The sequence below is a fragment of the Nyctereutes procyonoides genome, unplaced genomic scaffold, assembly GCF_905146905.1.
Source record: "Nyctereutes procyonoides isolate TBG_1078 unplaced genomic scaffold, NYPRO_anot_genome, whole genome shotgun sequence".
In the NCBI taxonomy this organism is placed as follows: Eukaryota; Metazoa; Chordata; class Mammalia; order Carnivora; family Canidae; genus Nyctereutes; species Nyctereutes procyonoides.
This window is the reverse complement of record NW_026575021.1, coordinates 3,673,402-3,680,155: the sequence shown is the minus strand read 5'-3', so window position 1 is coordinate 3,680,155 and position 6,754 is coordinate 3,673,402. Positions and strand designations below refer to the sequence as shown.

The window sequence follows — 6,754 nt, the reverse complement described above, 5'->3', positions numbered from 1 at the left end:
TAAGTTGAAAATATCACAAGTCCAGATGCATTTAATATACCTCACCTACCAAACATCATAACTTAGCCTAGCCTATCTTACATGTACTCAGAACACTTACAGGAGCCTACCATTGGACAGAATCATCCCTGCAACACAGAGCTTATTTTATAATAAAGTGTTGCATATCTAATGTAGGTATTGAGTACTGTACTGAAAGTGAAAACCAGAATGGTTGCATGGCTACGGAATGTAATTGTGAGTTGTTTACCCTTTGTGATCACCTGGCTGACTGGTAGCCGCAGTGCTGCCCCTGCCCATCATCATGGAGGGTGGAGAGTATCACACCACATATTGTTAGTCCAGGGAAAGATCAAAATTCAAAGAGAGGAGAATATCACACCACAAACTGTTAGTCCAGGGAAAGATCAAAATTCAAAATTCGGAGGACAGTTTCTACTGTATGAATATCACTTTCCCACCATTGTAAAGTCAAAAAAATTATAAAACAAGCCTTTATAAGTTGGGCACAATCTGTATATATTATAGAGATATATACTTTCTTGTATCTTATACACCATCTATATCCCTATCTCTATATACCATCTATCTAACTGTTTTGATCTAAGTTTCCTAACAGATTTATTTCTAATTCTGTTTTTCTTAAGAATTTTAAAATCCTGAAAATTTATACTTCTGAAAGAGATAAAATTGTGGGCTAATTTTTTTTCCGTATTTTTCCAGTGTAATTTGGAAGTCAAAATTGGCCGTGCTGAGAATTAGATCATTAGAACATAAACCTGGTTTCTCACAGGACATAGTCAAGCCATCATGTAGCTGTGAACATGACTAATCCTCTCCTTCTGAGCAGTGATTGCTTTTTTACCATCTCCACCTCTTGTTCTGATTTAAGTCTTCCTTCCTCCTGGATTAGAAATTATTAAATCCCCCAATCAACATGTCTTTCCACGGTTTGACACTATCCAACCCAGAATAGGTCCCTACTTCTCTAATTTCTCCACAAACTTACTGAATAGTACCTCAAACCCTAGAAGAAGTCCTCCCAACTCCCCTTTCCTGAAATGTCCCCCAATATTTCCTAATGTGTGTTTTCCCTTGCTGCAGAGAGCTTAAAAAAAACTGATTTGTTTCAGTGCAAGAGTGTCCCCTTTGATCTTTGATTATGGATTTCAACAATAATGATATAGGGCTCAAAGGAACTCTTTTATCTAATGACTACACACACACACACACACACACACACACACACACACATTTATACTCACGCAGATCTTGCCCTAGGTCTCAATAAGTCTGTATGCTACAGGGAAAAATATGTGTGTGTTTTATGTAAAAAAGAAAACTGAATTTTTCTGAGAAAGAACATTTTAGTCCCATTCAGATTTTAAATGAATGGAAAATGCTCCTTTGTATATGTTTCAAAACCTCTGAGGAGAATTCGTTCTCTATTGGCTGCCTTACAGGATTGGTCATGTGAGCTGCTAAGCCATTTTAAATAATGCTGGGAATATAAGTCAGTGGGACAGAGAGTCCTGAGATGATCAATCATATTGCATTTACTGCTAAAACCAATATTTTCATTGTTTATTCTTGTTATTTCAACCCCTTGCTTCCCTGGCAGAAACAACTGAATGGGACAGATTCTGAGAATTTTACTAGCAACAAATATATGTCAAACATTATTCACCCAAGGTATATGTCCCGATGAAAAATAAATAGAATTTATACATTTTCCCCAGGAAGAATGAAAATTTGTGAGTTAGTTTAGTTTCCTGGTCGGAATCCTGTGAATGCTTTCTGCGATCATCACAACTTGAGATTTGTTACTTTAAAGATATAAAGGAAGACTATAAAAAAGATTCATAACCTCAAATTACATTAACTGTACATTAAGGGAGATGCACAAATCCCAAGAAATAATGAAATGTCAGGGTTAGAATCATCCCTTTTCAGGTTTAGTGCTCAATCTCCTATGATCTTGCATAAAATGCTATTGCTGTTCACCTTGCTATTAGGAAGTACAATTGATTTGCTTGCAATATTTATTAGTGCATTAGTCATGTACATTAGCACCAAACTGGAAACAAATAATGCTTTACTTCCCTAAGTCTGTGGCAAGCCAATGCAAGTGAAAATGTAGGTACTGATATAAATACAAGTGTGACTCACACTCCTGAAATATCCTTCCTTTACCTAGATTTACCAGAAAAATTTGGAGATAAACATCCACCAACCATTTCGATCTTTGATGAGTTAGAACCATTCACCTTAGTCTGGTTATTTTTTTTTTTCTTTTAGCTTGGTGTTCTTTTGACAAATTACCAATAAGGAGTCACAAAATAAAACTGAAAGTAATAGTTTATTTGATATTAATGCATAAGATAGATTAAACCCTGAGGCTATCATTTCACCAAATATTTATTTCAGCTCAGGTGTCATCCGAAATTCTACAGAAGACTTAGTTGTTTGTTTTAAAAAACAGAGAAATGTATCTTCAAGCAAATATAGGTAAATCTGAAGTCCTGATGTTATTCAAACAATTGACTTCACCATCACTACTGCCATCAACTTTAGACCACTCACTCCATGACCAACTATTTCAATTTCTGTCTCTGGTTACTGGCATACGATATTTTTTGTAATAAAAACTAAAACTGGCTCTTTCCAAAGGACTTTGGAATTGAAGGTAGGACTATTTGAAAAATAGTCCCCTACATCCTGATCCTTCAACAATTCCCCAAGGTAGGGTAGCTTTAGGACTGGCCTCTCCTCTGCTTTGTTGGGGAGATTGTAGCAACAACCAAGAAGAGTGGACAGTTGATAAATATTAGTAAAACTAGTTTTATAAAATAGTAAAACTAGTTTTATAAAAGTACTTTTGAAAATAGTTTTATAAATATAAATCGTAAAAATAGTTTTATAAATACATGATGGGTTTATGTATTTTGTACTAAATCCTGTCATTTTAATTTTCTCTTCATTTTGGTTTAGCAATATGGCCAAATCACAATATTTTTCAAATAGTCCTAACTTCAATTTTACTACTTGAGAATTTGTTTTAATCCAAATTGAGCCAACCAGTCTAATAAACTGCCATCATTTATTGAGTGCTTAATGTGTGTCAGATCCCGATACATCTTCTGAACTTCACAAAGCCCTTGCAAGATAGGCATCATTATCCTATGTGACATATTTTATTTCTTAAAGATGGCCAGAACCATGCTTCACATTGGTTGTGATTTTTGCAGCATGACTTTGTCATTCTTTGTCAAAAAGTCCTAACTATTCTCTATTCTTAGGTCGGGTCAGGCTCTGTAGTCTCTAAAAAGAACACAGTGGGACTGGCACTGTGCCATTTCATGTAACCCTTGACTGGCCTTGCAACTTCCTCTTCCTGTCTCTTCCTATCTCCAGGAAACCAGTCACCATGTAGGATTTGCAACATCCTTAAGTCCACTATATAGTGAAAAGCTCCAGAAACTTAGAAAGATTCTGAAGGATGAGATACTACATGGAGAAAGGGCAAGGAGTGTGAAGATGGCAGGAGTTATGAAGAAACCACTAACACCCAGTTGAATGCCAGAGCACTGGCACCAGATACTGTGAGTCAGAGACCACAGTCCCCTTGTGCCAAGCTCAAATTCCTCCTCATGGCACTGTGAACTTTTGAAGGTGATTCTTGTGTTTATCTGGAAGCTTGGGAGAGTTCCTTAGGCAGAGATAGCCAAAACCCCATTGTTTTGAAGAAAGCACAAAAGCTCAGGGAAGGTAAGAAATTTGCCCAAGTTCACATGAATATGGACTATCCTTACACTTAGCCTTGCTAAGCCAAGATTTGAATCACATTTTCTTAAATATATATCCCATGGTCTCAACCTCTACATAATTCAGAACTTCAATATATATCTAGAAATGTTTTTCTAAACAGACTCAAATTGCAAGTGGTACTATAGGGAACATGTTACTTAAGAGAATAATCTCAGTTTATGGGCTACAACATATGTGTGTTTATAACCAAGCAGATGCTGTTAATTACAAATTTATTTTATCTATTTATTGAAACCAGCTGACATAGTCTCTACTTAGAGGCACTTCAATTTAAAATATGAATTTTAAGCCAATAGAACTGCATCATTTTCTTTCCTAAAAAAAAACAAAAACACATTTATTTAGCTTTTCACTAATTCATGCTAAATCTCCAAAAGTTTTCAGTAATATTTCAAACCAAATTTGCCTAAATTGTCATTTCCTATAAATTATTTCTCTAGTGCTCAGCTAAGAAAACAAGTCAAATAAAAGAGAGGTGTTAGGTAACCTTTTCTAAGATCCAGGTAAATTGACAACAAGAAAAAATTCTGTGAACCAAGGAGCCTCAAACTCCAGGCCTTTCCTATCACATATGTGTGCTGGCTTCACACCTGTCTTCCGGGTTTGAAATCTAGACCCATGTTCACATTTCACCAATCCCCCATGACAACTACAGCAGAACTCTCTTGACCAAGTTTTCATCAGTCTTGACTGAGGATTTAAGGAACCCAAGGCAAAATTACTTCACACTCAGAATTCTTGTTCCTCAAAGTTTCTTCATCTATCCTGGGACTTCTCTTTGAATTAGCTTATATAAATTATATGAATTAGCTTATATAAAGGCTAGTTTTGCAAAAACTCTGCTTTCAAACTTTCTTTCTTTCTTTCTTTCTTTCTTTCTTTCTTTCTCTTTCTTTCTTTCTTTCTTTCTCTTTCTTTCTTTCTTTCTTTCTCTTTCTCTTTCTTCTTTCTCTTTCTTTCTTTCTTTTCTTTCTTCTTTCTTTTTCTTTTTCTTTCTTTTCCTTCTTTTTGTCTTTCCTTTTATGAACATACCAAAATAGTGATCCTTCTATTCTATCTTATTTATTATTTGTTTGTTTTTTTAAAAAAACATGGAATGCTTCATGAATTTGGGTGTCATCCTTGCACGCAGGGGCCATGCTATTCCTCTTTGTATCCTTCCAGTTTCAGTATATGTGCCATCCAAGTGGGCACTCCATTTTATTTCTTTCAATTAAAAACATTATTTTTTTTTTGTATTTATTTTGCAGTTTGAGCTCCTGCCTCCACCTATTCCCAGAGGCCATGGACTTCTACCTTAATGGATTCCATAAAAACATTTTCCCTAAGGAGAAAATTCTCTCCCTCACAAGGAACTTCAGTGCTAGCTGTGAATACAATAATTCACTCACCATTTGTTTCTTGATTCTGACCACTCTTAACTTTGAAATCTTTGGGGAAGTTACTTAACACAGAGTCGGCTTTCATGAGATAAATATTGAATAACTGCAACCTCAAAATGTTCCTGAGAAAATGAAGTGGAATAAGGAAGATTAAGTCTAATAGAATGAACGAACTTCATCAACATTCATTTCCTTCCTGCTGATCTCCTGCAACCTTTCCTCATGCCTTTCTCTCAGCTATTAAAATCAATCTAGAGTGTTTCTTCCTCTTTAAAATAAATGTTACTCTGTACCAACAAAGCTTCCTGTTATTTAAAAATAACTTTTCTTTTCATCTTATTGCCTATTAGCTTCCACCCCAGTCTGTGGATATGCCTGATTTCATATATAATGTAACCTATTCTCTAGGTATAAATACATGAAAATAAGGAGATCTCATTCATTCTATTTATATTCTGTACTTCTAAACTCTTGAAAAAAGAATTCTACCCTCAGAGAACAATTTTAAGTTACTCTGTTAAATTGACCACATACAGCAATCATGCTATGGTGTTTGCGGAGACTGAGATTTTAGTTTTTCACAAACAAAAATTACGCTTTACAAAAGTATAAGAAAATGTCTCTGAAATAGTTAAAGTTAAAATAAAGCTATCTTATCAAGCACAATATATTTCCTGGTTTGATTTTGGGTTTTAGAAAATTTGTACAGATTGTTGTAATTAACACAATTATAATTATAATCAAAATAATTGCTGTTTGTTCTCTAAATTTCAATGAAGTGATGGAATTTTTAAATCTTTATGCTCTGATTAAAAATATGTAGACTTTTTTTTTGGTACTCTCTATATCTATATTACTTTAAAGTATTCAAGGTACTCCACAGGTTTAAAAAGTCATGTGAGGGGCACCTGGGTGGCTCAGTTAGTTAAGCATCTGCCTTCTACCTAGGTCATGATCCCAGGGTCCTGGGATCAAGTCCCACATCCCCTAAGATGGAGCCCCAAATCGGGCTCCCTACTCAGCGGGGAGACTGCTTCTCCCTCTGCCCCTATCTAGACTCATGCTCTCTCTCTCTCTCTCTCTCTCACACACACACACACACACACACATGGCCTCTTTCTCCCTCATAAATAAATAAATAAATAAATAAATAAATAAATAGTCATGTGAATTAAAGAAAAATATAGCAAGAAATCTGAAAAAGAAAATATGAAAGATTATATTGTCAATAACACTCCATAACTATTGTATCTCATGTGGTTGGAATCACAAAAGGTTTTTAGATACCTGTAAAATTATCCTGAAATATCTGCCAGGGTGGGACAAGTCCCATTCTCATTGGTATTCCACACCACTGCCATCAGAGGAGGGAGATGGGCAGTACAAAGGATGGGGAGATGATAAAAGAGCACATATGGACCATGTTCCTCACTTCTCTGAAAAAAAAAGAAAAAAGAAAAGTAATAGTATGGCCTAACATTATGAAAAGGATGAAAAGTGGGTGGAAATTCTAAATATTTAGCATTGTGAATGTCTGTGGTAGT

The 6,754-nt window shown here is 35.2% G+C and overlaps 1 non-coding gene across 1 annotated transcript; it reads right to left on the bottom strand.

The window, feature by feature from the left end:
• Nucleotides 1–4,913: 4,913 nt before the first annotated feature.
• Nucleotides 4,914–5,022, bottom strand: LOC129520763 (U6 spliceosomal RNA). Its single transcript, XR_008666664.1, has one exon. It is a non-coding gene; the product is annotated as a U6 spliceosomal RNA (small nuclear RNA).
• Between the last annotated feature and the right edge of the window lie 1,732 nt (nucleotides 5,023–6,754).